Raw genomic sequence first — 25750 nt, forward strand, 5'->3', positions numbered from 1 at the left:
CCAAATACAATTTCATTGGTCATTTCAAGGCAAAAGATGTGTCTGCCTTTCAACATTTTCAGTGCACATAATACTTCTTTTTCTCCGATTATGGCATGAAGAAGCAACTGTGTAATTTCACACAAAAAGTCAGAAGATGCTGTTTCTTTAGCCATAGATTTTTTTTTTTTTAATGCTGCACACTGTTCAACCTGCGGTGGAGACTACAGATGAGTCAACTCCTGTCTTAAACAAAGTCATTCATTTGAGATATGGAATCAATAGCCTTTAGTTGTCAAATGGCAGTACCTGCGGCATAGGTACTGGGGCCTAGCGGGTAAAGACACAGTCAGCTCAGGCACTGCTGGGATTTGAACCCAGGATCTCCTGTTTACTAGACAGGCACTTTAACCAACTAAGCCACAGCGCCACTCAAGACTCTGGCTTCATTTTCAGCCACACAGTCTAAAGGTAAACTCTCAGAGAAGATCACAAAACAATGTCTGCAAAAAGCAAGATGCCACTCCATTCTGTGGCTGGATCATCCGTGAAATCCTGAGATCAAGTTACAAGACTTCCTTGATCGCTGGACTTCTTTGTGTGCGGCGTAGGTACTGGGGCCTAGCGGGTAAAAGCATGTCTTGGAGATCTCGTGTATTCCTTCCAGGAGTGCCTTAATCACTTGATGTTTTTGCACGCACGATCTACTTTGACACTACAATGTTCATAAAAGGAGTTGTTTTGTGCTTGAAATGGTTCTTCTATCACTGCCATTTTCGCAAGATCAGATATTGAGATCAAGTGCTAGCAGTTTCAAGCTGTAACAAAGTTCATGTGGAATCAATTCTGATATGTTGCATACATTACCAAGGTGCACTTCCACACGGCGTCCCATGAGGTTTTGTCGCAGAAGGTGCAACTCTAACATCCATCCGTTTTTGGCTCTCGGTACATATGGGCAATTCTCTGGGATTTGCAATCCTTTAAATGAGGCGCTGTGGCTTAGCTGGTTAAAGCGCCTGTCTTGTAAACAGGAGATTCTGGGTTCAAATCCTAGCAGTGCCTCTGTGTATAAACACTACTTATGACTAGCTTGCTTCTAAATGCCCAGTACAATTTTATTGGTCATTTCAAGGCAAAAGATGTGTAAAGCTACAGTCATGTTGGCAAAGGCCAAAAAGGGAGTTGTTTTATGCTTGAAATGGTTCTTCTAACAACAACGAGATCCACGCTTGCTACTAAATGCCCAACGCAAAAGTTCAGTCAATTAAAGGCAAAAGATGCATAAAGACACAGTCAGCTCAGGCACTGCTGGGATTCAAACCCAGGATCTCCTGTTTACTAGACAGGCACTTTAACCAACTAAACCACAGCGCCACTGAAGCTGCTGGCTTCATTTTCAGCCACACAGTCTAAAGGTAAACTCTCAGAGAAGATCACAAAACAATGTCTGCAAAAAGCAAGATGCCAATCCATTCTGTGGCTGGATCATCCGTGAAACCGTGAAATCCTGAGATCAAGTTACAAGACTTCCTTGATCGCTGGACTTCTTTGTGTGCGGCGTAGGTACTGGGGCCTAGCGGGTAAAAGTATGTCTTGGAGATCTCGTGTATTCCTTCCAGGAGTGCCTTAATCACTTGATGTTTTTGCACGCACCATCTACTTTGACACTACAATGTTCATAAAAGGAGTTGTTTTGTGCTTGAAATGGTTGTTCTATCACTGCCATTTTCGCAAGATCAGATATTGAGATCAAGTGCTAGCAGTTTCAAGCTGTAACAAAGTTCATGTGGAATCAATTCTGACATGTTGGATTACGCCTTTGCATACATTACCAAGGTGCACTTCCACATGGCGTCCCATGAAGATTTGTCGCAGAAGGTGCAACTCTAACATCCATCGAAATATAATTGGGTTTTTGGCTCACGGTACATATGGGCAATTCTCTGGGATTTGAAATCCTTTAAATGAGGCGCTGTGGCTTAGCTGGTTAAAGTGCCTGTCTCGTAAACAGGAGATCCTGGGTTCAAATCCCAGCAGTGCCTCTGTCTATAAACACCACTTATGACTAGCTTTCTTCTGAATGCCCAATACAATTTCATTGGTCATTTCAAGGCAAAAGATGTGTCTGTCTTTCAACATTTTCAGTGCACATAATACTTCTTTTTCTCCGATTATGGCATGAAGAAGCAACTGTGTAATTTCACACAAGAAGTCAGAAGATGCTGTTTCTTTAGCCTTAGATTTTTTTTTTTTTTAATGCTTCACACTGTTCAACTTGTAGTGGAGACTACAGATGAGTCAACTCCTGTCTTAAACAAATTCATTCATTTGAGATATGGAATCAACAGCCTTTAGTTGTCAAATGGCAGTGGTGGGATTCGAACCCACGCCTCCTGAGAGACTGGAGCCTTAATCCAGCGCCTTGGACCACTCGGCCACACTACCTCAAGAAGCAGCTTTTTGCCCCGGGGAAAAATAACGCCGTAGGCATGTGAGCACGTAGGATAAATTGACAACGAGATCCACGCTTGCTACTAAATGCCCAACGCAATAGTTTAGTCAATTAAAAGCAAAAGATGTATAAAGACACAGTCAGCTCATGTGGAATCAATTCTGACATGTTGGATTACGCCTTTGCATACATTACCAAGGTGCACTTCCACACGGCGTCCCATGAAGTTTTGTTGCAGAAGGTGCAACTCTAACATCCATCCGTTTTTGGCTCACGGTACATATGGGCAATTCTCTGGGATTTGAAATCATTTAAATGAGGCGCTGTGGCTTAGCTGGTTAAAGTGCCTGTCTTGTAAACAGGAGATCCTGGGTTCAAATCCCAGCAGTGCCTCTGTGTATAAACACTACTTATGACTAGCTTGCTTCTAAATGCCCAGTACAATTTTATTGTTCATTTCAAGGCAAAAGATGTGTAAAGCTACAGTCATGTTGGCAAAGGCCAAAAAGGGAGTTGTTTTATGCTTGAAATGGTTCTTCTATCACTCCCGGTTTCGCAAGATCAAATATTGAGATCAAATGCTACAAGGTCCACTATACCACTCTGCTCTATTGCTCTGTCAGGTTGGCACGTTTCAACATTTTCAGTGCACGTAATACTGCTTTTTTTGGGATTATGGGATAAAGAAGCAACTGTGTAATTTCACACAAAAAGTCAGAAGATGTTGTTGCTTTAGCCATAGATGATTTTTTGATGCTTCACACTGTTCAACCAGCGGTGGAGACTACAGATAAGTCAACTCCTGTCTCAAACAAAGTCATTCATTTGAGATATGGAATCGATAGCCTGTAGTTGTCAGATGGCAGTGGTGGGATTCCACTTGTCCTGAGAGACTGGAGCCTTAAGCCAGCGCTTTGGACCACTCAGCCACACTTCCTGCACTTGTTTTTCTGTTGCATTCGTGCAGGTTACGAGCTAGGAAGCTCAGCAGGGAGGATGTCTTAACTAGAAGAGCTGATCATCTGTGCATAATTGTACAAAGAGTAAACATTGATGACCTGCAAGAGGTAAGAACCCTATATCATTATATGAAGTGCTTTCCATAGGCACCTGGTGTCAAATGGCAGTTGTGGGATTTGAACCCACGCCTCCTGAGAGACTGGAGCCTAAATCCCGCGCCTTAGACCACTCGGCCACACTACCTCAAGGCGCAGCTTTTGCCTCGGGGAAAAATAACGCAGTAGGCATGTAAGCGCGTAGGATAAATTGACAACGAGATCCACGCTTGCTACTAAATGCCCAACGCAATAGTTTAGTCAATTAAAGGCAAAAGATGCATAAAGACACAGTCAGCTCAGGCACTGCTGGGATTTGAACCCAGGATCTCCTTTTTACTAGACAGGCACTTTAACCAACTAAGCCACAGCGCCACTCAAGACTCTGGCTTCATTTTCAGCCACACAGTCTAAAGGTAAACTCTCAGAGAAGATCACAAAACAATGTCTGCAAAAAGCAAGATGCCACTCCATTCTGTGGCTGGATCATCCGTGAAATCCTGAGATCAAGTTACAAGACTTCCTTGATCGCTGGACTTCTTTGTGTGCGGCGTAGGTACTGGGGCCTAGCGGGTAAAAGCATGTCTTGGAGATCTCGTGTATTCCTTCCAGGAGTGCCTTAATCACTTGATGTTTTTGCAGGCACCATCTACTTTGACACTACAATGTTCATAAAAGGAGTTGTTTTGTGCTTGAAATGGTTCTTCTATCACTGCCATTTTCGCAAGATCAGATATTGAGATCAAGTGCTAGCAGTTTCAAGCTGTAACAAAGTTCATGTGGAATCAATTCTGATATGTTGGATTACGCCTTTGCATACATTACCAAGGTGCACTTCCACATGGCGTCCCATGAAGTTTTGTCGCAGAAGGTGCAACTCTAACATCCATCGAAATATAATTGGGTTTTTGGCTCACGGTACATATGGGCAATTCTCTGGGATTTGAAATCCTTTAAATGAGGCGCTGTGGCTTAGCTGGTTAAAGTGCCAGTCTCGTAAACAGGAGATCCTGGGTTCAAATCCCAGCAGTGCCTCTGTCTATAAACACCACTTATGACTAGCTTTCTTCTGAATGCCCAATACAATTTCATTGGTCATTTCAAGGCAAAAGATGTGTCTGCCTTTCAACATTTTCAGTGTACATAATACTTCTTTTTCTCCGATTATGGCATGAAGAAGCAACTGTGTAATTTCACACAAAAAGTCAGAAGATGCTGTTTCTTTAGCCATAGATTTTTTTTTTTTTTTTAATGCTGCACACTGTTCAACCTGCGGTGGAGACTACAGATGAGTCAACTCCTGTCTTAAACAAAGTCATTCATTTGAGATATGGAATCAATAGCCTTTAGTTGTCAAATGGCAGTGGTGGGATTCGAATCCACGCCTCCTGAGAGACTGGAGCCTTAATCCAGCGCCTTGGACCACTTGGCCACACTACCTCAAGAAGCAGCTTTTTGCCCCGGGGAAAAATAACGCCGTAGGCATGTGAGCACGTAGGATAAATTGACAACGAGATCCACGCTTGCTACTAAATGCCCAACGCAATAGTTTAGTCAATTAAAAGCAAAAGATGAATAAAGACACAGTCAGCTCATGTGGAATCAATTCTGACATGTTGGATTACGCCTTTGCATACATTACCAAGGTGCACTTCCACACGGCGTCCCATGAAGTTTTGTCGCAGAAGGTGCAACTCTAACAGCCATCGAAATATAATTGGGTTTTTGACTCACGGTACATATGGGCAATTCTCTGGGATTTGAAATCCTTTAAATGAGGCGCTGTGGTTTAGCTGGTTAAAGCGCCTGTCTTGTAAACAGGAGATCCTGGGTTCAAATCCCAGCAGTGCCTCTGTGTATAAACACTACTTATGACTAGCTTGCTTCTAAATGCCCAGTACAACTTTATTGGTCATTTCAAGGCAAAAGATGTGTAAAGCTACAGTCATGTTGGCAACGGCCAAAAAGGGAGTTGTTTTATGCTTGAAATGGTTCTTCTATCACTCCCGGTTTCGCAAGATCAAATATTGAGATCAAATGCTACAAGGTCCACTATACCACTCTGCTCTATTGCTCTGTCAGGTTGGCACGTTTCAACATTTTCAGTGCACGTAATACTGCTTTTTTTGGGATTATGGGATAAAGAAGCAACTGTGTAATTTCACACAAAAAGTCAGAAGATGTTGTTGCTTTAGCCATAGATGATTTTTTGATGCTTCACGCTGTTCAACCAGCGGTGGAAACTACAGATAAGTCAACTCCTGTCTCAAACAAAGTCATTCATTTGAGATATGGAATCGATAGCCTGTAGTTGTCAGATGGCAGTGGTGGGATTCCACTTGTCCTGAGAGACTGGAGCCTTAAGCCAGCGCTTTGGACCACTCAGCCACACTTCCTGCACTTGTTTTTCTGTTGCATTCGTGCAGGTTACGAGCTAGGAAGCTCAGCAGGGAGGATGTCTTAACTAGAAGAGCTGATCATCTGTGCATAATTGTACAAAGAGTAAACATTGATGACCTGCAAGAGGTAAGAACCCTATATCATTATAAGAAGTGCTTTCCATATGCACCTGGTGTCAAATGGCAGTGGTGGGATTTGAACCCACGCCTCCTGAGAGACTGGAGCCTAAATCCAGCGCCTTAGACCACTCGGCCACACTACCTCAAGGCTCAGCTTTTTGCCCCGGGGAAAAATAACGCCGTAGGCATGTAAGCGCGTAGGATAAATTGACAACGAGATACACGCTTGCTACTAAATGCCCAACGCATCCGTGAAATCCTGAGATCAAGTTACAAGACTTCCTTGATCGCTGGACTTCTTTGTGTGCGGCGTAGGTACTGGGGCCTAGCGGGTAAAAGCATGTCTTGGAGATCTCGTGTATTCCTTCCAGGAGTGCCTTAATCACTTGATGTTTTTGCACGCACCATCTACTTTGACACTACAATGTTCATAAAAGGAGTTGTTTTGTGCTTGAAATGGTTCTTCTATCACTGCCATTTTCGCAAGATCAGATATTGAGATCAAGTGCTAGCAGTTTCAAGCTGTAACAAAGTTCATGTGGAATCAATTCTGATATGTTGGATTACGCCTTTGCATACATTACCAAGGTGCACTTCCACACGGCGTCCCATGAAGTTTTGTCGCAGAAGGTGCAACTCTAACATCCATCCGTTTTTGGCTCTCGGAACATATGGGCAATTCTCTGGGATTTGAAATCGTTTAAATGAGGCGCTGTGGCTTAGCTGGTTAAAGTGCCTTTCTCGTAAACAGGAGATCCTGGGTTCATTTCCCAGCAGTGCCTCTGTGTATAAACACTACTTATGACTAGCTTGCTTCTAAATGCCCAGTACAATTTTATTAGTCATTTCAAAGCAAAAGATGTGTAAAGCTACAGTCATGTTGGCAAAGGCCAAAAAGGGAGTTGTTTTATGCTTGAATGGGTTCTTCTAACAACAACGAGATCCACGCTTGCTACTAAATGCCCAACGCAAAAGTTCAGTCATTTAAATGCAAAAGATGCATAAAGACACAGTCAGCTCAGGCACTGCTGGGATTCGAACCCAGGATCTCCTGTTTACTAGACAGGCACTTTAACCAACTAAGCCACAGCGCCACTCAAGCTGATGGCTTCATTTTCAGCCACACAGTCTAAAGGTAAACTCTCAGAGAAGATAACAAAACAATGTCTGCAAAAAGCAAGATGCCAATCCATTCTGTGGCTGGATCATCCTTGAATCCGTGATATCCGGAGATCAAGTTACAAGACTTCCTTGATCGCTGGACTTCTTTGTGTGCGGCGTAGGTACTGTGGCCTAGCGGGTAAAAGCATGTCTTGGAGATCTCGTGTATTCCTTCCAGGAGTGCCTTAATCACTTGATGTTTTTGCACGCACCATCTACTTTGACACTACAATGTTCATAAAAGGAGTTGTTTTGTGCTTGAAATGGTTGTTCTATCACTGCCATTTTCGCAAGATCAGATATTGAGATCAAGTGCTAGCAGTTTCAAGCTGTAACAAAGTTCATGTGGAATCAATTCTGACATGTTGGATTACGCCTTTGCATACATTACCAAGGTGCACTTCCACATGGCGTCCCATGAAGTTTTGTCGCAGAAGGTGCAACTCTAACATCCATCGAAATATAATTGGGTTTTTGGCTCACGGTACATATGGGCAATTCTCTGGGATTTGAAATCCTTTAAATGAGGCGCTGTGTGTCAGATGGCTACAAAATGCCCAACGCATCCGTGAAATCCTGAGATCAAGTTACAAGACTTCCTTGATCGCTGGACTTCTTTGTGTGCGGCGTAGGTACTGGGGCCTAGCGGGTAAAAGCATGTCTTGGAGATCTCGTGTATTCCTTCCAGGAGTGCCTTAATCACTTGATGTTTTTGCACGCACCATCTACTTTGACACTACAATGTTCATAAAAGGAGTTGTTTTGTGCTTGAAATGGTTGTTCTATCACTGCCATTTTCGCAAGATCAGATATTGAGATCAAGTGCTAGCAGTTTCAAGCTGTAACAAAGTTCATGTGGAATCAATTCTGACATGTTGGATTACGCCTTTGCATACATTACCAAGGTGCACTTCCACATGGCGTCCCATGAAGTTTTGTCGCAGAAGGTGCAACTCTAACATCCATCCGTTTTTGGCTCTCGGTACATATGGGCAATTCTCTGGGATTTGAAATCGTTTAAATGAGGCGCTGTGGCTTAGCTGGTTAAAGCGCCTGTCTTGTAAACAGGAGATCCTGGGTTCAAATCCTAGCAGTGCCTCTGTGTATAAACACTACTTATGACTAGCTTGCTTCTAAATGCCCAGTACAATTTTATTGGTTATTTCAAGGCAAAAGATGTGTAAAGCTACAGTCATGTTGGCAAAGGCCAAAAAGGGAGTTGTTTTATGCTTGAAATGGTTCTTCTAACAACAACGAGATCCACTCTTGCTACTAAATGCCCAACGCAATAGTTTAGTCAATTAAAGGCAAAAGATGCATAAAGACACAGTCAGCTCAGGCACTGCTGGGATTTGAACCCAGAATCTCCTGTTTACTAGACAGGCACTTTAACCAACTAAGCCACAGCGCCACTCAAGACTCTGGCTTCATTTTCAGCCACACAGTCTAAAGGTAAACTCTCAGAGAAGATCACAAAACAATGTCTGCAAAAAGCAAGATGCCACTCCATTCTGTGGCTGGATCATCCGTGAAATCCTGAGATCAAGTTACAAGACTTCCTTGATCGCTGGACTTCTTTGTGTGCGGCGTAGGTACTGGGGCCTAGCGGGTAAAAGCATGTCTTGGAGATCTCGTGTATTCCTTCCAGGAGTGCCTTAATCACTTGATGTTTTTGCACGCACCATCTACTTTGACACTACAATGTTCATAAAAGGAGTTGTTTTGTGCTTGGAATGGTTGTTCTATGACTGCCATTTTCGCAAGATCAGCTATTGAGATCAAGTGCTAGCAGTTTCAAGTTGTAACAAAGTTCATGTGGAATCAATTCTGACATGTTGGATTACGCCTTTGCATACATTACCAAGGTGCACTTCCACATGGCGTCCCATGAAGTTTTAAATCCAGCGCCTTAGACCACTCGGCCACACTACCTCAAGGCGCAGCTTTTTGCCCCGGGGAAAAATAACGCCGTAGGCATGTAAGCGCGTAGGATAAATTGACAACGAGATCCACGCTTGCTACTAAATGCCCAACGCATCCGTGAAATCCTGAGATCAAGTTACAAGACTTCCTTGATCGCTGGACTTCTTTGTGTGCGGCGTAGGTACTGGGGCCTAGCGGGTAAAAGCATGTCTTGGAGATCTCGTGTATTCCTTCCAGGAGTGCCTTAATCACTTGATGTTTTTGCACGCACCATCTACTTTGACACTACAATGTTCATAAAAGGAGTTGTTTTGTGCTTGAAATCGTTCTTCTATCACTGCCATTTTCGCAAGATCAGATATTGAGATCAAGTGCTAGCAGTTTCAAGCTGTAACAAAGTTCATGTGTAATCAATTCTGATATGTTGGATTACGCCTTTGCATACATTACCAAGGTGCACTTCCACATGGCGTCCCATGAAGTTTTGTCGCAGAATGTGCAACTCTAACATCCATCCGTTTTTGGCTCACGGTACATATGGGCAATTCTCTGGGATTTGAAATCGTTTAAATGAGGCGCTTTGGCTTAGCTGGTTAAAGCGCCTGTCTTGTAAACAGGAGATCCTGGGTTCAAATCTTAGCAGTGCCTCTGTGTATAAACACTACTTATGACTAGCTTGCTTCTAAATGCCCAGTACAATTTTATTGGTCATTTCAAGGTAAAAGATGTGTAAAGCTACAGTCATGTTGGCAAAGGCCAAAAAGGGAGTTGTTTTATGCTTGAAATGGTTCTTCTAACAACAACGAGATCCACGCTTGCTACTAAATGCCCAACGCAAAAGTTCAGTCAATTAAAGGCAAAAGATGCATAAAGACACAGTCAGTTCAGGCACTGCTGGGATTCGAACCCAGGATCTCCTGTTTACTAGACAGGCACTTTAACCAACTAAGCCACAGCGCCACTCAAGACTCTGGCTTCATTTTCAGCCACACAGTCTAAAGGTAAACTCTCAGAGAAGATCACAAAACAATGTCTGCAAAAAGCAAGATGCCACTCCATTCTGTGGCTGGATCATCCGTGAAATCCTGAGATCAAGTTACAAGACTTCCTTGATCGCTGGACTTCTTTGTGTGCGGCGTAGGTACTGGGGCCTAGCGGGTAAAAGCATGTCTTGGAGATCTCGTGTATTCCTTCCAGGAGTGCCTTAATCACTTGATGTTTTTGCACGCACCATCTACTTTGACACTACAATGTTCATAAAAGGAGTTGTTTTGTGCTTGAAATGGATGTTCTATCACTGCCATTTTCGCAAGATCAGTCAAGATAAGTCAACTCCTGTCTCAAACAAAGTCATTCATTTGAGATATAGAATCGATAGCCTGTAGTTGTCAGATGGCAGTGGTGGGATTCCACTTGTCCTGAGAGACTGGAGCCTTAAGCCAGCGCTTTGGACCACTCAGCCACACTTCCTGCACTTGTTTTTCTGTTGCATTCGTGCAGGTTACGAGCTAGGAAGCTCAGCAGGGAGGATGTCTTAACTAGAAGAGCTGATCATCTGTGCATAATTGTACAAAGAGTAAACATTGATGACCTGCAGGAGGTAAGAACCCTATATCATTATATGAAGTGCCTTCCATAGGCACCTGGTGTCAAATGGCAGTGGTGGGATTTGAACCCACGGCTCCTGAGAGACTGGAGCCTAAATCCAGCGCCTTAGACCACTCGGCCACACTACCTCAAGGCGCAGCTTTTGCCTCGGGGAAAAATAACGCAGTAGGCATGTAAGCGCGTAGGATAAATTGGCGACGAGATCCACGCTTGCTACTAAATGCCCAACGCAATAGTTTAGTCAATTAAAGGCAAAAGATGCATAAAGACACAGTCAGCTCAGGCACTGCTGGGATTTGAACCCAGGATCTCCTGTCTGCAAAAAGCAAGATGCCACTCCTTTCTGTGGCTGGATCATCCGTGAAATCCTGAGATCAAGTTACAAGACTTCCTTGATCGCTGGACTTCTTTGTGTGCGGCGTAGGTACTGGGGCCTAGCGGGTAAAAGCATGTCTTGGAGATCTCGTGTATTCCTTCCAGGAGTGCCTTAATCACTTGATGTTTTTGCACGCACCATCTACTTTGACACTACAATGTTCATAAAAGGAGTTGTTTTGTGCTTGAAATGGTTGTTCTATCACTGCCATTTTCGCAAGATCAGATATTGAGATCAAGTGCTAGCAGTTTCAAGCTGTAACAAAGTTCATGTGGAATCAATTCTGACATGTTGGATTACGCCTTTGCATTCATTACCAAGGTGCACTTCCACATGGCGTCCCATGAAGTTTTGTCGCAGAAGGTGCAACTCTAACATCCATCGAAATATAATTGGGTTTTTGGCTCACGGTACATATGGGCAATTCTCTGGGATTTGAAATCCTTTAAATGAGGCGCTGTGTGTCAGATGGCTACAAAATGCCCAACGCATCCGTGAAATCCTGAGATCAAGTTACAAGACTTCCTTGATCGCTGGACTTCTTTGTGTGCGGCGTAGGTACTGGGGCCTAGCGGGTAAAAGCATGTCTTGGAGATCTCGTGTATTCCTTCCAGGAGTGCCTTAATCACTTGATGTTTTTGCACGCACCATCTACATATGGGCAATTCTCTGGGATTTGAAATCCTTTAAATGAGGCGCTGTGGCTTAGCTGGTTAAAGCGCCTGTCTTGTAAACAGGAGATCCTGGGTTCAAATCCCAGCAGTGCCTCTGTGTATAAACACTACTTATGATTAGCTTGCTTCTAAATGCCCAGTACAATTTTATTGGTCATTTCAAGGCAAAAGATGTGTAAAGCTACAGTCATGTTGGCAAAGGCCAAAAAGGGAGTTGTTTTATGCTTGAAATGGTTCTTCTATCACTCCCGGTTTCGCAAGATCAAATACTGAGATCAAATGCTACAAGGTCCACTATACCACTCTGCTCTATTGCTCTGTCAGGTTGGCACGTTTTTAACATTTTCAGTGCACGTAATACTGCTTTTTTTGGGATTATGGGATAAAGAAGCAACTGTGTAATTTCACACAAATAGTCAGAAGATGTTGTTGCTTTAGCCATAGATGATTTTTTGATGCTGCACGCTGTTCAACCTGCGGTGGAGACTACAGATAAGTCAACTCCTTGTGGGAGTAAGAACCCAAAGTACCAGTACTATTTCATTATAAGAAGTGCTTTCCATAGGCACCTGGTGTCAAATGGCAGTGGTGGGATTCGAACCCACGCCTCCTGAGAGACTGGAGCCTTAATCCAGCGCCTTAGACCACTCGGCCACACTACCTCAAGAAGCAGCTTTTTGCCCTGGGGAAAAATAACGCCGTAGGCATGTGAGCACGTAGGATAAATTGACAACGAGATCCACGCTTGCTACTAAATGCCCAACGCAATAGTTTAGTCAATTAAAGGCAAAAGATGCATAAAGACACAGTCAGCTCAGGCACTGCTGGGATTCGAACCCAGGATCTCCTGTTTACTAGACAGGCACTTTAACCAACTAAGCCACAGCGCCACTCAAGCTGCTGGCTTGATTTTCTGCCACACAGTCTAAAGGTAAACTCTCAGAGAAGATCACAAAACAATGTCTGCAAAAAGCAAGATGCCAATCCATTCTGTGGCTGGATCATCCGTGAAATCCTGAGATCAAGTTACAAGACTTCCTTGATCGCTTGGACTTCTTTGTGTGCGGCGTAGGTACTGGGGCCTAGCGGGTAAAAGCATGTCTTGGAGATCTCGTGTATTCCTTCCAGGAGTGCCTTAATCACTTGATGTTTTTGCACGCACCATCTACTTTGACACTACAATGTTCATAAAAGGAGTTGTTTTGTGCTTGAAATGGTTCTTCTATCACTGCCATTTTCGCAAGATCAGATATTGAGATCAAGTGCTAGCAGTTTCAAGCTGTAACAAAGTTCATGTGGAATCAATTCTGACATGTTGGATTACGCCTTTGCATACATTACCAAGGTGCACTTCCACACGGCGTCCCATGAAGTTTTGTCGCAGAAGGTGCAACTCTAACATCCATCCGTTTTTGGCTCTCGGTACATATGGGCAATTCTCTGGGATTTGAAATCGTTTAAATGAGGCGCTGTGGCTTAGCTGGTTAAAGTGCCTGTCTCGTAAACAGGAGATCCTGGGTTCATTTCCCAGCAGTGCCTCTGTGTATAAACACTACTTATGACTAGCTTGCTTCTAAATACCCAGTACAATTTTATTAGTCATTTCAAAGCAAAAGATGTGTAAAGCTACAGTCATGTAGGCAAAGGCCAAAAAGGGAGTTGTTTTATGCTTGAAATGGTTCTTCTAACAACAACGAGATCCACGCTTGCTACTAAATGCCCAACGCAAAAGTTCAGTCAATTAAAGGCAAAAGATGCATAAATACACAGTCAGCTCAGGCACTGCTGGGATTCGAACGCAGGATCTTCTGTTTACTAGACAGGCACTTTAACCAACTAAGCCACAGCGCCACTCAAGCTGCTGGCTTCATTTTAAGCCACACAGTCTAAAGGTAAACTCTCAGAGAAGATCACAAAACAATGTCTGCAAAAAGCAAGATGCCAATCCATTCTGTGGCTGGATCATCCGTGAAACCGTGAAATCCTGAGATCAAGTTACAAGACTTCCTTGATCGCTGGACTTCTTTGTGTGCGGCGTAGGTACTGGGGCCTAGCGGGTAAAAGCATGTCTTGGAGATCTCGTGTATTCCTTCCAGGAGTGCCTTAATCACTTGATGTTTTTGCACGCACCATCTACTTTGACACTACAATGTTCATAAAAGGAGTTGTTTTGTGCTTGAAATGGTTGTTCTATCACTGCCATTTTCGCAAGATCAGATATTGAGATCAAGTGCTAGCAGTTTCAAGCTGTAACAAAGTTCATGTGGAATCAATTCTGACATGTTGGATTACGCCTTTGCATACATTACCAAGGTGCACTTCCACATGGCGTCCCATGAAGTTTTGTCGCAGAAGGTGCAACTCTAACATCCATCGAAATATAATTGGGTTTTTGGCTCACGGTACATATGGGCAATTCTCTGGGATTTGAAATCCTTTAAATGAGGCGCTGTGTGTCAGATTGTTACAAAATGCCCAACGCATCCGTGAAATCCTGAGATCAAGTTACAAGACTTCCTTGATCGCTGGACTTCTTTGTGTGCGGCGTAGGTACTGGGGCCTAGCGGGTAAAAGCATGTCTTGGAGATCTCGTGTATTCCTTCCAGGAGTGCCTTAATCACTTGATGTTTTTGCACGCACCATCTACATATGGGCAATTCTCTGGGATTTGAAATCCTTTAAATGAGGCGCTGTGGCTTAGCTGGTTAAAGTGCCTGTCTTGTAAACAGGAGATCCTGGGTTCAAATCCCAGCAGTGCCTCTGTGTATAAACACTACTTATGACTAGCTTGCTTCTAAATGCCCAGTACAATTTTATTGGTCATTTCAAGGCAAAAGATGTGTAAAGCTACAGTCATGTTGGCAACGGCCAAAAAGGGAGTTGTTTTATGCTTGAAATGCTTCTTCTATCACTCCCGGTTTCGCAAGATCAAATATTGAGATCAAATGCTACAAGGTCCACTATACCACTCTGCTCTATTGCTCTGTCAGGTTGGCACGTTTCAACATTTTCAGTGCACGTAATACTGCTTTTTTTGGGATTATGGGATAAAGAAGCAACTGTGTAATTTCACACAAAAAGTCAGAAGATGTTGTTGCTTTAGCCATAGATGATTTTTTGATGCTTCACGCTGTTCAACCAGCGGTGGAGACTACAAATAAGTCAACTCCTGTCTCAAACAAAGTCATTCATTTGAGATATGGAATCGATAGCCTCTAGTTGTCAGATGGCAGTGGTAGGATTCCACTTGTCCTGAGAGACTGGAGCCTTAAGCCAGCGCTTTGGACCACTCAGCCACACTTCCCGCACATGTTTTTCTGTTGCATTCGTGCAGGTTAGGAGCTAGGAAGCTCAGCAGGGAGGATGTCTTAACTAGAAGAGCTGATCATCTGTGCATAATTGTACAAAGAGTAAACATTGATGACCTGCAAGAGGTAAGAACCCTTTATCATTATAAGAAGTGCTTTCCATATGCACCTGGTGTCAAATGGCAGTGGTGGGATTTGAACCCACGCCTCCTGAGAGACTGGAGCCTAAATCCAGCGCCTTAGACCACTCGGCCACACTACCTCAAGGCGCAGCTTTTGCCTCGGGGAAAAATAACGCAGTAGGCATGTAAGCGCGCAGGATAAATTGACAACGAGATCCACGCTTGCTACTAAATGCCCAACGCAATAGTTTAGTCAATTAAAAGCAAAAGATGAATAAAGACACAGTCAGCTCATGTGGAATCAATTCTGACATGTTGGATTACGCCTTTGCATACATTACCAAGGTGCACTTCCACACGGCGTCCCATGAAGTTTTGTCGCAGAAGGTGCAACTCTAACAGCCATCGAAATATAATTGGGTTTTTGACTCACGGTACATATGGGCAATTCTCTGGGATTTGAAATCCTTTAAATGAGGCGCTGTGGTTTAGCTGGTTAAAGCGCCTGTCTTGTAAACAGGAGATCCTGGGTTCAAATCCCAGCAGTGCCTCTGTGTATAAACACTACTTATGACTAGCTTGCTTCTAAATGCCCAGTACAATTTTATTGGTCATTTCAAGGCAAAAGATGTGTAAAGCTACAGTCATGTTGGCAACGGCCAAAAAGGGAGTTGTTTTATGCTTGAAATGGTTCTTCTATCACTCCCGGTTTCGCAAGATCAAATATTGAGATCAAATGCTACAAGGTCCACTATACCACTCTGCTCTATTGCTCTGTCAGGTTGGCACATTTCAACATTTTCAGTGCACGTAATACTGCTTTTTTTGGGATTATGGGATAAAGAAGCAACTGTGTAATTTCACACAAAAAGTCAGAAGATGTTGTTGCTTTAGCCATAGATGATTTTTTGATGCTTCACGCTGTTCAACCAGCGGTGGAAACTACAGATAAGTCAACTCCTGTCTCAAACAAAGTCATTCATTTGAGATATGGAATCGATAGCCTGTAGTTGTCAGATGGCAGTGGTGGGATTCCACTTGTCCTGAGAGACTGGAGCCTTAAGCCAGCGCTTTGGACCACTCAGCCACACTTCCTGCACTTGTTTTTCTGTTGCATTCGTGCAGGTTACGAGCTAGGAAGCTCAGCAGGGAGGATGTCTTAACTAGAAGAGCTGATCATCTGTGCATAATTGTACAAAGAGTAAACATTGATGACCTGCAAGAGGTAAGAACCCTATATCATTATAAGAAGTGCTTTCCATATGCACCTGGTGTCAAATGGCAGTGGTGGGATTTGAACCCACGCCTCCTGAGAGACTGGAGCCTAAATCCAGCGCCTTAGACCACTCGGCCACACTACCTCAAGGCTCAGCTTTTTGCCCCGGGGAAAAATACGCCGTAGGTATAAACACTACTTATGACTAGCTTGCTTCTAAATGCCCAGTACAATTTTATTAGTCATTTCAAAGCAAAAGATGTGTAAAGCTACAGTCATGTTGGCAAAGGCCAAAAAGGGAGTTGTTTTATGCTTGAAATGGTTCTTCTAACAACAACGAGATCCACGCTTGCTACTAAATGCCCAACGCAAAAGTTCAGTCAATTAAATGCAAAAGATGCATAAAGACACAGTCAGCTCAGGCACTGCTGGGATTCGAACCCAGGATCTCCTGTTTACTAGACAGGCACTTTAACCAACTAAGCCACAGCGCCACTCAAGCTGATGGCTTCATTTTCAGCCACACAGTCTAAAGGTAAACTCTCAGAGAAGATCACAAAACAATGTCTGCAAAAAGCAAGATGCCAATCCATTCTGTGGCTGGATCATCCTTGAATCCGTGATATCCTGAGATCAAGTTACAAGACTTCCTTGATCGCTGGACTTCTTTGTGTGCGGCGTAGGTACTGTGGCCTAGCGGGTAAAAGCATGTCTTGGAGATCTCGTGTATTCCTTCCAGGAGTGCCTTAATCACTTGATGTTTTTGCACGCACCATCTACTTTGACACTACAATGTTCATAAAAGGAGTTGTTTTGTGCTTGAAATGGTTGTTCTATCACTGCCATTTTCGCAAGATCAGATATTGAGATCAAGTGCTAGCAGTTTCAAGCTGTAACAAAGTTCATGTGGAATCAATTCTGACATGTTGGATTACGCCTTTGCATACATTACCAAGGTGCACTTCCACATGGCGTCCCATGAAGTTTTGTCGCAGAAGGTGCAACTCTAACATCCATCGAAATATAATTGGGTTTTTGGCTCACGGTACATATGGGCAATTCTCTGGGATTTGAAATCCTTTAAATGAGGCGCTGTGTGTCAGATGGCTACAAAATGCCCAACGCATCCGTGAAATCCTGAGATCAAGTTACAAGACTTCCTTGATCGCTGGACTTCTTTGTGTGCGGCGTAGGTACTGGGGCCTAGCGGGTAAAAGCATGTCTTGGAGATCTCGTGTATTCCTTCCAGGAGTGCCTTAATCACTTGATGTTTTTGCACGCACCATCTACTTTGACACTACAATGTTCATAAAAGGAGTTGTTTTGTGCTTGAAATGGTTGTTCTATCACTGCCATTTTCGCAAGATCAGATATTGAGATCAAGTGCTAGCAGTTTCAAGCTGTACCAAAGTTCATGTGGAATCAATTCTGACATGTTGGATTACGCCTTTGCATACATTACCAAGGTGCACTTCCACATGGCGTCCCATGAAGTTTTGTCGCAGAAGGTGCAACTCTAACATCCATCGAAATATAATTGGGTTTTTGGCTCACGGTACATATGGGCAATTCTCTGGGATTTGAAATCCTTTAAATGAGGCGCTGTGTGTCACATGACTACAAAATGCCCAACGCATCCGTGAAATCCTTAGATCAAGTTACAAGACTTCCTTGATCGCTGGACTTCTTTGTGTGCGGCGTAGGTACTGGGGCATAGAGGGTAAAAGCATGTCTTGGAGATCTCGTGTATTCCTTCCAGGAGTGCCTTAATCACTTGATGTTTTTGCACGCACCATCTACTTTGACACTACAATGTTCATAAAAGGAGTTGTTTTGTGCTTGAAATGGTTCTTCTATCACTGCCATTTTCGCAAGATCAGATATTGAGATCAAGTGCTAGCAGTTTCAAGCTGTAACAAAGTTCATGTGGAATCAATTCTGATATGTTGGATTACGCCTTTGCATACATTACCAAGGTGCACTTCCACACGGCGTCCCATGAAGTTTTGTCGCAGAAGGTGCAACTCTAACATCCATCCGTTTTTGGCTCTCGGTACATATGGGCAATTCTCTGGGATTTGAAATCGTTTAAATGAGGCGCTGTGGCTTAGCTGGTTAAAGCGCCTGTCTTGTAAACAGGAGATCCTGGGTTCAAATCCTAGCAGTGCCTCTGTGTATAAACACTACTTATGACTAGCTTGCTTCTAAATGCCCAGTACAATTTTATTGGTTATTTCAAGGCAAAAGATGTGTAAAGCTACAGTCATGTTGGCAAAGGCCAAAAAGGGAGTTGTTTTATGCTTGAAATGGTTCTTCTAACAACAACGAGATCCACTCTTGCTACTAAATGCCCAACGCAATAGTTTAGTCAATTAAAGGCAAAAGATGCATAAAGACACAGTCAGCTCAGGCACTGCTGGGATTTGAACCCAGAATCTCCTGTTTACTAGACAGGCACTTTAACCAACTAAGCCACAGCGCCACTCAAGACTCTGGCTTCATTTTCAGCCACACAGTCTAAAGGTAAACTCTCAGAGAAGATCACAAAACAATGTCTGCAAAAAGCAAGATGCCACTCCATTCTGTGGCTGGATCATCCGTGAAATCCTGAGATCAAGTTACAAGACTTCCTTGATCGCTGGACTTCTTTGTGTGCGGCGTAGGTACTGGGGCCTAGCGGGTAAAAGCATGTCTTGGAGATCTCGTGTATTCCTTCCAGGAGTGCCTTAATCACTTGATGTTTTTGCACGCACCATCTACTTTGACACTACAATGTTCATAAAAGGAGTTGTTTTGTGCTTGGAATGGTTGTTCTATCACTGCCATTTTCGCAAGATCAGCTATTGAGATCAAGTGCTAGCAGTTTCAAGTTGTAACAAAGTTCATGTGGAATCAATTCTGACATGTTGGATTACGCCTTTGCATACATTACCAAGGTGCACTTCCACATGGCGTCCCATGAAGTTTTAAATCCAGCGCCTTAGACCACTCGGCCACACTACCTCAAGGCGCAGCTTTTTGCCCCGGGGAAAAATAACGCCGTAGGCATGTAAGCGCGTAGGATAAATTGACAACGAGATCCACGCTTGCTACTAAATGCCCAACGCATCCGTGAAATCCTGAGATCAAGTTACAAGACTTCCTTGATCGCTGGACTTCTTTGTGTGCGGCGTAGGTACTGGGGCCTAGCGGGTAAAAGCATGTCTTGGAGATCTCGTGTATTCCTTCCAGGAGTGCCTTAATCACTTGATGTTTTTGCACGCACCATCTACTTTGACACTACAATGTTCATAAAAGGAGTTGTTTTGTGCTTGAAATGGTTCTTCTATCACTGCCATTTTCGCAAGATCAGATATTGAGATCAAGTGCTAGCAGTTTCAAGCTGTACCAAAGTTCATGTGTAATCAATTCTGATATGTTGGATTACGCCTTTGCATACATTACCAAGGTGCACTTCCACATGGCGTCCCATGAAGTTTTGTCGCAGAATGTGCAACTCTAACATCCATCCGTTTTTGGCTCACGGTACATATGGGCAATTCTCTGGGATTTGAAATCGTTTAAATGAGGCGCTTTGGCTTAGCTGGTTAAAGCGCCTGTCTTGTAAACAGGAGATCCTGGGTTCAAATCTTAGCAGTGCCTCTGTGTATAAACACTACTTATGACTAGCTTGCTTCTAAATGCCCAGTACAATTTTATTGGTCATTTCAAGGTAAAAGATGTGTAAAGCTACAGTCATGTTGGCAAAGGCCAAAAAGGGAGTTGTTTTATGCTTGAAATGGTTCTTCTAACAACAACGAGATCCACGCTTGCTACGAAATGCCCAACGCAAAAGTTCAGTCAATTAAAGGCAAAAGATGCATAAAGACACAGTCAGCTCAGGCACTGCTGGGATTCGAACCCAGGATCTCCTGTTTACTAGACAGGCACTTTAACCAACTAAGCCACAGCGCCACTCAAGACTCTGGCTTCATTTTCAGCCACACAGTCTAAAGGTAAACTCTCAGAGAAGATCACAAAACAATGTCTGCAAAAAGCAAGATGCCACTCCATTCTGTGGCTGGATCATCCGTGAAATCCTGAGATCAAGTTACAAGACTTCCTTGATCGCTGGACTTCTTTGTGTGCGGCGTAGGTACTGGGGCCTAGCGGGTAAAAGCATGTCTTGGAGATCTCGTGTATTCCTTCCAGGAGTGCCTTAATCACTTGATGTTTTTGCACGCACCATCTACTTTGACACTACAATGTTCATAAAAGGAGTTGTTTTGTGCTTGAAATGGTTGTTCTATCACTGCCATTTTCGCAAGATCAGATATTGAGATCAAGTGCTAGCAGTTTCAAGCTGTAACAAAGTTCATGTGGAATCAATTCTGACATGTTGGATTACGCCTTTGCATACATTACCAAGGTGCACTTCCACATGGCGTCCCATGAAGTTTTGTCGCAGAAGGTGCAACTCTAACATCCATCGAAATATAATTGGGTTTTTGGCTCACGGTACATATGGGCAATTCTCTGGGATTTGAAATCCTTTAAATGAGGCGCTGTGTGTCACATGACTACAAAATGCCCAACGCATCCGTGAAATCCTTAGATCAAGTTACAAGACTTCCTTGATCGCTGGACTTCTTTGTGTGCGGCGTAGGTACTGGGGCATAGAGGGTAAAAGCATGTCTTGGAGATCTCGTGTATTCCTTCCAGGAGTGCCTTAATCACTTGATGTTTTTGCACGCACCATCTACTTTGACACTACAATGTTCATAAAAGGAGTTGTTTTGTGCTTGAAATGGTTCTTCTATCACTGCCATTTTCGCAAGATCAGATATTGAGATCAAGTGCTAGCAGTTTCAAGCTGTAACAAAGTTCATGTGGAATCAATTCTGATATGTTGGATTACGCCTTTGCATACATTACCAAGGTGCACTTCCACACGGCGTCCCATGAAGTTTTGTCGCAGAAGGTGCAACTCTAACATCCATCCGTTTTTGGCTCTCGGTACATATGGGCAATTCTCTGGGATTTGAAATCGTTTAAATGAGGCGCTGTGGCTTAGCTGGTTAAAGCGCCTGTCTTGTAAACAGGAGATCCTGGGTTCAAATCCTAGCAGTGCCTCTGTGTATAAACACTACTTATGACTAGCTTGCTTCTAAATGCCCAGTACAATTTTATTGGTTATTTCAAGGCAAAAGATGTGTAAAGCTACAGTCATGTTGGCAAAGGCCAAAAAGGGAGTTGTTTTATGCTTGAAATGGTTCTTCTAACAACAACGAGATCCACTCTTGCTACTAAATGCCCAACGCAATAGTTTAGTCAATTAAAGGCAAAAGATGCATAAAGACACAGTCAGCTCAGGCACTGCTGGGATTTGAACCCAGAATCTCCTGTTTACTAGACAGGCACTTTAACCAACTAAGCCACAGCGCCACTCAAGACTCTGGCTTCATTTTCAGCCACACAGTCTAAAGGTAAACTCTCAGAGAAGATCACAAAACAATGTCTGCAAAAAGCAAGATGCCACTCCATTCTGTGGCTGGATCATCCGTGAAATCCTGAGATCAAGTTACAAGACTTCCTTGATCGCTGGACTTCTTTGTGTGCGGCGTAGGTACTGGGGCCTAGCGGGTAAAAGCATGTCTTGGAGATCTCGTGTATTCCTTCCAGGAGTGCCTTAATCACTTGATGTTTTTGCACGCACCATCTACTTTGACACTACAATGTTCATAAAAGGAGTTGTTTTGTGCTTGGAATGGTTGTTCTATCACTGCCATTTTCGCAAGATCAGCTATTGAGATCAAGTGCTAGCAGTTTCAAGTTGTAACAAAGTTCATGTGGAATCAATTCTGACATGTTGGATTACGCCTTTGCATACATTACCAAGGTGCACTTCCACATGGCGTCCCATGAAGTTTTAAATCCAGCGCCTTAGACCACTCGGCCACACTACCTCAAGGCGCAGCTTTTTGCCCCGGGGAAAAATAACGCCGTAGGCATGTAAGCGCGTAGGATAAATTGACAACGAGATCCACGCTTGCTACTAAATGCCCAACGCATCCGTGAAATCCTGAGATCAAGTTACAAGACTTCCTTGATCGCTGGACTTCTTTGTGTGCGGCGTAGGTACTGGGGCCTAGCGGGTAAAAGCATGTCTTGGAGATCTCGTGTATTCCTTCCAGGAGTGCCTTAATCACTTGATGTTTTTGCACGCACCATCTACTTTGACACTACAATGTTCATAAAAGGAGTTGTTTTGTGCTTGAAATGGTTCTTCTATCACTGCCATTTTCGCAAGATCAGATATTGAGATCAAGTGCTAGCAGTTTCAAGCTGTACCAAAGTTCATGTGTAATCAATTCTGATATGTTGGATTACGCCTTTGCATACATTACCAAGGTGCACTTCCACATGGCGTCCCATGAAGTTTTGTCGCAGAATGTGCAACTCTAACATCCATCCGTTTTTGGCTCACGGTACATATGGGCAATTCTCTGGGATTTGAAATCGTTTAAATGAGGCGCTTTGGCTTAGCTGGTTAAAGCGCCTGTCTTGTAAACAGGAGATCCTGGGTTCAAATCTTAGCAGTGCCTCTGTGTATAAACACTACTTATGACTAGCTTGCTTCTAAATGCCCGGTACAATTTTATTGGTCATTTCAAGGTAAAAGATGTGTAAAGCTACAGTCATGTTGGCAAAGGCCAAAAAGGGAGTTGTTTTATGCTTGAAATGGTTCTTCTAACAACAACGAGATCCACGCTTGCTACTAAATGCCCAACACAAAAGTTCAGTCAATTAAAGGCAAAAGATGCATAAAGACACAGTTGGCTCAGGCACTGCTGGGATTCGAACCCAGGATCTCCTGTTTACTAGACAGGCACTTTAACCAACTAAGCCACAGCGCCACTCAAGACTCTGGCTTCATTTTCAGCCACACAGTCTAAAGGTAAACTCTCAGAGAAGATCACAAAACAATGTCTGCAAAAAGCAAGATGCCACTCCATTCTGTGGCTGGATCATCCGTGAAATCCTGAGATCAAGTTACAAGACTTCCTTGATCGCTGGACTTCTTTGTGTGCGGCGTAGGTACTGGGGCCTAGCGGGTAAAAGCATGTCTTGGAGATCTCGTGTATTCCTTCCAGGAGTGCCTTAATCACTTGATGTTTTTGCACGCACCATCTACTTTGACACTACAATGTTCATAAAAGGAGTTGTTTTGTGCTTGAAATGGATGTTCTATCACTGCCATTTTCGCAAGATCAGCTATTGACTACATTACCAAGGTGCACTTCCACATGGCGTCCCATGAAGTTTTGTCACAGAAGGTGCAACTCTAATATCCATCGAAATATAATTGGGTTTTTGGCTCACGGTACATATGGGCAATTCTCTGGGATTTGAAATCCTTTAAATGACGCGCTGTGGCTTAGCTGGTTAAAGTGCCTGTCTCGTAAACAGGAGATCCTGGGTTCAAATCCCAGCAGTGCCTCTGTCTATAAACACCACTTATGACTAGCTTTCTTCTGAATGCCCAATACAATTTCATTGGTCATTTCAAGGCAAAAGATGTGTCTGCCTTTCAACATTTTCAGTGCACATAATACTTCTTTTTCTCCGATTATGGCATGAAGAAGCAACTGTGTAATTTCACACAAAAAGTCAGAAGATGCTGTTTCTTTAGCCATAGATTTTTCTTTTTTTAATGCTGCACACTGTTCAACCTGCGGTGGAGACTACAGATGAGTCAACTCCTGTCTTAAACAAAGTAATTCATTTGAGATATGGAATCAATAGCCTTTAGTTGTCAAATGGCAGTGGTGGGATTCGAACCCACGCCTCCTGAGAGACTGGAGCCTAAATCCAGCGCCTTAGACCACTCAGCCACACTACCTCAAGGCGCAGCTTTTTGCCCCGGGGAAAAATAACGCCGTAGGCATGTAAGCGCGTAGGATAAATTGACAACGAGATCCACGCTTGCTACTAAATGCCCAACGCATCCGTGAAATCCTGAGATCAAGTTACAAGACTTCCTTGATCGCTGGACTTCTTTGTGTGCGGCGTAGGTACTGGGGCCTAGCGGGTAAAAGCATGTCTTGGAGATCTCGTGTATTCCTTCCAGGAGTGCCTTAATCACTTGATGTTTTTGCACGCACCATCTACTTTGACACTACAATGTTCATAAAAGGAGTTGTTTTGTGCTTGAAATGGTTGTTCTATCACTGCCATTTTCGCAAGATCAGATATTGAGATCAAGTGCTAGCAGTTTCAAGCTGTAACAAAGTTCATGTGGAATCAATTCTGACATGTTGGATTACGCCTTTGCATACATTACCAAGGTGCACTTCCACATGGCGTCCCATGAAGTTTTGTCGCAGAAGGTGCAACTCTAACATCCATCGAAATATAATTGGGTTTTTGGCTCACGGTACATATGGGCAATTCTCTGGGATTTGAAATCCTTTAAATGAGGCGCTGTGTGTCACATGACTACAAAATGCCCAACGCATCCGTGAAATCCTTAGATCAAGTTACAAGACTTCCTTGATCGCTGGACTTCTTTGTGTGCGGCGTAGGTACTGGGGCATAGAGGGTAAAAGCATGTCTTGGAGATCTCGTGTATTCCTTCCAGGAGTGCCTTAATCACTTGATGTTTTTGCACGCACCATCTACTTTGACACTACAATGTTCATAAAAGGAGTTGTTTTGTGCTTGAAATGGTTCTTCTATCACTGCCATTTTCGCAAGATCAGATATTGAGATCAAGTGCTAGCAGTTTCAAGCTGTAACAAAGTTCATGTGGAATCAATTCTGATATGTTGGATTACGCCTTTGCATACATTACCAAGGTGCACTTCCACACGGCGTCCCATGAAGTTTTGTCGCAGAAGGTGCAACTCTAACATCCATCCGTTTTTGGCTCTCGGTACATATGGGCAATTCTCTGGGATTTGAAATCGTTTAAATGAGGCGCTCTGGCTTAGCTGGTTAAAGCGCCTGTCTTGTAAACAGGAGATCCTGGGTTCAAATCCTAGCAGTGCCTCTGTGTATAAACACTACTTATGACTAGCTTGCTTCTAAATGCCCAGTACAATTTTATTGGTTATTTCAAGGCAAAAGATGTGTAAAGCTACAGTCATGTTGGCAAAGGCCAAAAAGGGAGTTGTTTTATGCTTGAAATGGTTCTTCTAACAACAACGAGATCCACTCTTGCTACTAAATGCCCAACGCAATAGTTTAGTCAATTAAAGGCAAAAGATGCATAAAGACACAGTCAGCTCAGGCACTGCTGGGATTTGAACCCAGAATCTCCTGTTTACTAGACAGGCACTTTAACCAACTAAGCCACAGCGCCACTCAAGACTC

General features: G+C 43.4%; 37 non-coding genes across 37 annotated transcripts; 15 read left to right on the plus strand and 22 right to left on the minus strand.

Annotated features, from left to right (window-relative positions):
- Nucleotides 1-335: 335 nt before the first annotated feature.
- Nucleotides 336-409, minus strand: trnat-agu (transfer RNA threonine (anticodon AGU)). The gene has a single exon. It is a non-coding gene; the product is annotated as a tRNA-Thr (tRNA).
- A 561-nt stretch (nt 410-970) lies between these two features.
- trnat-ugu (transfer RNA threonine (anticodon UGU)) lies at nt 971-1044 on the plus strand. Its single transcript has one exon. It is a non-coding gene; the product is annotated as a tRNA-Thr (tRNA).
- A 238-nt stretch (nt 1045-1282) lies between these two features.
- Nucleotides 1283-1356, minus strand: trnat-agu (transfer RNA threonine (anticodon AGU)). Its single transcript has one exon. It is a non-coding gene; the product is annotated as a tRNA-Thr (tRNA).
- Nucleotides 1357-1950: 594 nt separating this feature from the next.
- Nucleotides 1951-2024, plus strand: trnat-cgu (transfer RNA threonine (anticodon CGU)). Its single transcript has one exon. It is a non-coding gene; the product is annotated as a tRNA-Thr (tRNA).
- A 321-nt stretch (nt 2025-2345) lies between these two features.
- Nucleotides 2346-2427, minus strand: trnal-aag (transfer RNA leucine (anticodon AAG)). Its single transcript has one exon. It is a non-coding gene; the product is annotated as a tRNA-Leu (tRNA).
- A 326-nt stretch (nt 2428-2753) lies between these two features.
- Nucleotides 2754-2827, plus strand: trnat-ugu (transfer RNA threonine (anticodon UGU)). The gene has a single exon. It is a non-coding gene; the product is annotated as a tRNA-Thr (tRNA).
- Nucleotides 2828-3555: 728 nt separating this feature from the next.
- trnal-uag (transfer RNA leucine (anticodon UAG)) lies at nt 3556-3637 on the minus strand. The gene has a single exon. It is a non-coding gene; the product is annotated as a tRNA-Leu (tRNA).
- A 153-nt stretch (nt 3638-3790) lies between these two features.
- On the minus strand, nt 3791-3864 carry trnat-agu (transfer RNA threonine (anticodon AGU)). The gene has a single exon. It is a non-coding gene; the product is annotated as a tRNA-Thr (tRNA).
- A 586-nt stretch (nt 3865-4450) lies between these two features.
- trnat-cgu (transfer RNA threonine (anticodon CGU)) lies at nt 4451-4524 on the plus strand. The gene has a single exon. It is a non-coding gene; the product is annotated as a tRNA-Thr (tRNA).
- Nucleotides 4525-4847: 323 nt separating this feature from the next.
- Nucleotides 4848-4929, minus strand: trnal-aag (transfer RNA leucine (anticodon AAG)). Its single transcript has one exon. It is a non-coding gene; the product is annotated as a tRNA-Leu (tRNA).
- A 338-nt stretch (nt 4930-5267) lies between these two features.
- Nucleotides 5268-5341, plus strand: trnat-ugu (transfer RNA threonine (anticodon UGU)). The gene has a single exon. It is a non-coding gene; the product is annotated as a tRNA-Thr (tRNA).
- Nucleotides 5342-6069: 728 nt separating this feature from the next.
- Nucleotides 6070-6151, minus strand: trnal-uag (transfer RNA leucine (anticodon UAG)). The gene has a single exon. It is a non-coding gene; the product is annotated as a tRNA-Leu (tRNA).
- Nucleotides 6152-6716: 565 nt separating this feature from the next.
- trnat-cgu (transfer RNA threonine (anticodon CGU)) lies at nt 6717-6790 on the plus strand. The gene has a single exon. It is a non-coding gene; the product is annotated as a tRNA-Thr (tRNA).
- A 238-nt stretch (nt 6791-7028) lies between these two features.
- On the minus strand, nt 7029-7102 carry trnat-agu (transfer RNA threonine (anticodon AGU)). The gene has a single exon. It is a non-coding gene; the product is annotated as a tRNA-Thr (tRNA).
- Nucleotides 7103-8194: 1092 nt separating this feature from the next.
- On the plus strand, nt 8195-8268 carry trnat-ugu (transfer RNA threonine (anticodon UGU)). Its single transcript has one exon. It is a non-coding gene; the product is annotated as a tRNA-Thr (tRNA).
- A 238-nt stretch (nt 8269-8506) lies between these two features.
- trnat-agu (transfer RNA threonine (anticodon AGU)) lies at nt 8507-8580 on the minus strand. The gene has a single exon. It is a non-coding gene; the product is annotated as a tRNA-Thr (tRNA).
- A 1398-nt stretch (nt 8581-9978) lies between these two features.
- Nucleotides 9979-10052, minus strand: trnat-agu (transfer RNA threonine (anticodon AGU)). The gene has a single exon. It is a non-coding gene; the product is annotated as a tRNA-Thr (tRNA).
- A 694-nt stretch (nt 10053-10746) lies between these two features.
- On the minus strand, nt 10747-10828 carry trnal-uag (transfer RNA leucine (anticodon UAG)). The gene has a single exon. It is a non-coding gene; the product is annotated as a tRNA-Leu (tRNA).
- Nucleotides 10829-11770: 942 nt separating this feature from the next.
- Nucleotides 11771-11844, plus strand: trnat-ugu (transfer RNA threonine (anticodon UGU)). The gene has a single exon. It is a non-coding gene; the product is annotated as a tRNA-Thr (tRNA).
- Nucleotides 11845-12330: 486 nt separating this feature from the next.
- On the minus strand, nt 12331-12412 carry trnal-aag (transfer RNA leucine (anticodon AAG)). Its single transcript has one exon. It is a non-coding gene; the product is annotated as a tRNA-Leu (tRNA).
- A 154-nt stretch (nt 12413-12566) lies between these two features.
- Nucleotides 12567-12640, minus strand: trnat-agu (transfer RNA threonine (anticodon AGU)). The gene has a single exon. It is a non-coding gene; the product is annotated as a tRNA-Thr (tRNA).
- Nucleotides 12641-13215: 575 nt separating this feature from the next.
- Nucleotides 13216-13289, plus strand: trnat-cgu (transfer RNA threonine (anticodon CGU)). Its single transcript has one exon. It is a non-coding gene; the product is annotated as a tRNA-Thr (tRNA).
- A 1147-nt stretch (nt 13290-14436) lies between these two features.
- Nucleotides 14437-14510, plus strand: trnat-ugu (transfer RNA threonine (anticodon UGU)). Its single transcript has one exon. It is a non-coding gene; the product is annotated as a tRNA-Thr (tRNA).
- A 728-nt stretch (nt 14511-15238) lies between these two features.
- On the minus strand, nt 15239-15320 carry trnal-uag (transfer RNA leucine (anticodon UAG)). Its single transcript has one exon. It is a non-coding gene; the product is annotated as a tRNA-Leu (tRNA).
- A 337-nt stretch (nt 15321-15657) lies between these two features.
- Nucleotides 15658-15731, plus strand: trnat-ugu (transfer RNA threonine (anticodon UGU)). Its single transcript has one exon. It is a non-coding gene; the product is annotated as a tRNA-Thr (tRNA).
- A 728-nt stretch (nt 15732-16459) lies between these two features.
- trnal-uag (transfer RNA leucine (anticodon UAG)) lies at nt 16460-16541 on the minus strand. Its single transcript has one exon. It is a non-coding gene; the product is annotated as a tRNA-Leu (tRNA).
- Nucleotides 16542-16816: 275 nt separating this feature from the next.
- Nucleotides 16817-16890, minus strand: trnat-agu (transfer RNA threonine (anticodon AGU)). Its single transcript has one exon. It is a non-coding gene; the product is annotated as a tRNA-Thr (tRNA).
- A 1602-nt stretch (nt 16891-18492) lies between these two features.
- On the plus strand, nt 18493-18566 carry trnat-ugu (transfer RNA threonine (anticodon UGU)). The gene has a single exon. It is a non-coding gene; the product is annotated as a tRNA-Thr (tRNA).
- A 238-nt stretch (nt 18567-18804) lies between these two features.
- Nucleotides 18805-18878, minus strand: trnat-agu (transfer RNA threonine (anticodon AGU)). Its single transcript has one exon. It is a non-coding gene; the product is annotated as a tRNA-Thr (tRNA).
- Nucleotides 18879-20276: 1398 nt separating this feature from the next.
- On the minus strand, nt 20277-20350 carry trnat-agu (transfer RNA threonine (anticodon AGU)). The gene has a single exon. It is a non-coding gene; the product is annotated as a tRNA-Thr (tRNA).
- Nucleotides 20351-21434: 1084 nt separating this feature from the next.
- trnat-ugu (transfer RNA threonine (anticodon UGU)) lies at nt 21435-21508 on the plus strand. The gene has a single exon. It is a non-coding gene; the product is annotated as a tRNA-Thr (tRNA).
- Nucleotides 21509-21746: 238 nt separating this feature from the next.
- trnat-agu (transfer RNA threonine (anticodon AGU)) lies at nt 21747-21820 on the minus strand. The gene has a single exon. It is a non-coding gene; the product is annotated as a tRNA-Thr (tRNA).
- A 1398-nt stretch (nt 21821-23218) lies between these two features.
- Nucleotides 23219-23292, minus strand: trnat-agu (transfer RNA threonine (anticodon AGU)). Its single transcript has one exon. It is a non-coding gene; the product is annotated as a tRNA-Thr (tRNA).
- Nucleotides 23293-23802: 510 nt separating this feature from the next.
- On the plus strand, nt 23803-23876 carry trnat-cgu (transfer RNA threonine (anticodon CGU)). Its single transcript has one exon. It is a non-coding gene; the product is annotated as a tRNA-Thr (tRNA).
- Nucleotides 23877-24196: 320 nt separating this feature from the next.
- Nucleotides 24197-24278, minus strand: trnal-uag (transfer RNA leucine (anticodon UAG)). The gene has a single exon. It is a non-coding gene; the product is annotated as a tRNA-Leu (tRNA).
- A 1075-nt stretch (nt 24279-25353) lies between these two features.
- Nucleotides 25354-25427, plus strand: trnat-ugu (transfer RNA threonine (anticodon UGU)). The gene has a single exon. It is a non-coding gene; the product is annotated as a tRNA-Thr (tRNA).
- A 238-nt stretch (nt 25428-25665) lies between these two features.
- Nucleotides 25666-25739, minus strand: trnat-agu (transfer RNA threonine (anticodon AGU)). The gene has a single exon. It is a non-coding gene; the product is annotated as a tRNA-Thr (tRNA).
- Nucleotides 25740-25750: the final 11 nt, after the last annotated feature.

This window comes from Channa argus, chromosome 10, assembly GCF_033026475.1.
Source record: "Channa argus isolate prfri chromosome 10, Channa argus male v1.0, whole genome shotgun sequence".
Taxonomy (NCBI): domain Eukaryota; kingdom Metazoa; phylum Chordata; class Actinopteri; order Anabantiformes; family Channidae; genus Channa; species Channa argus.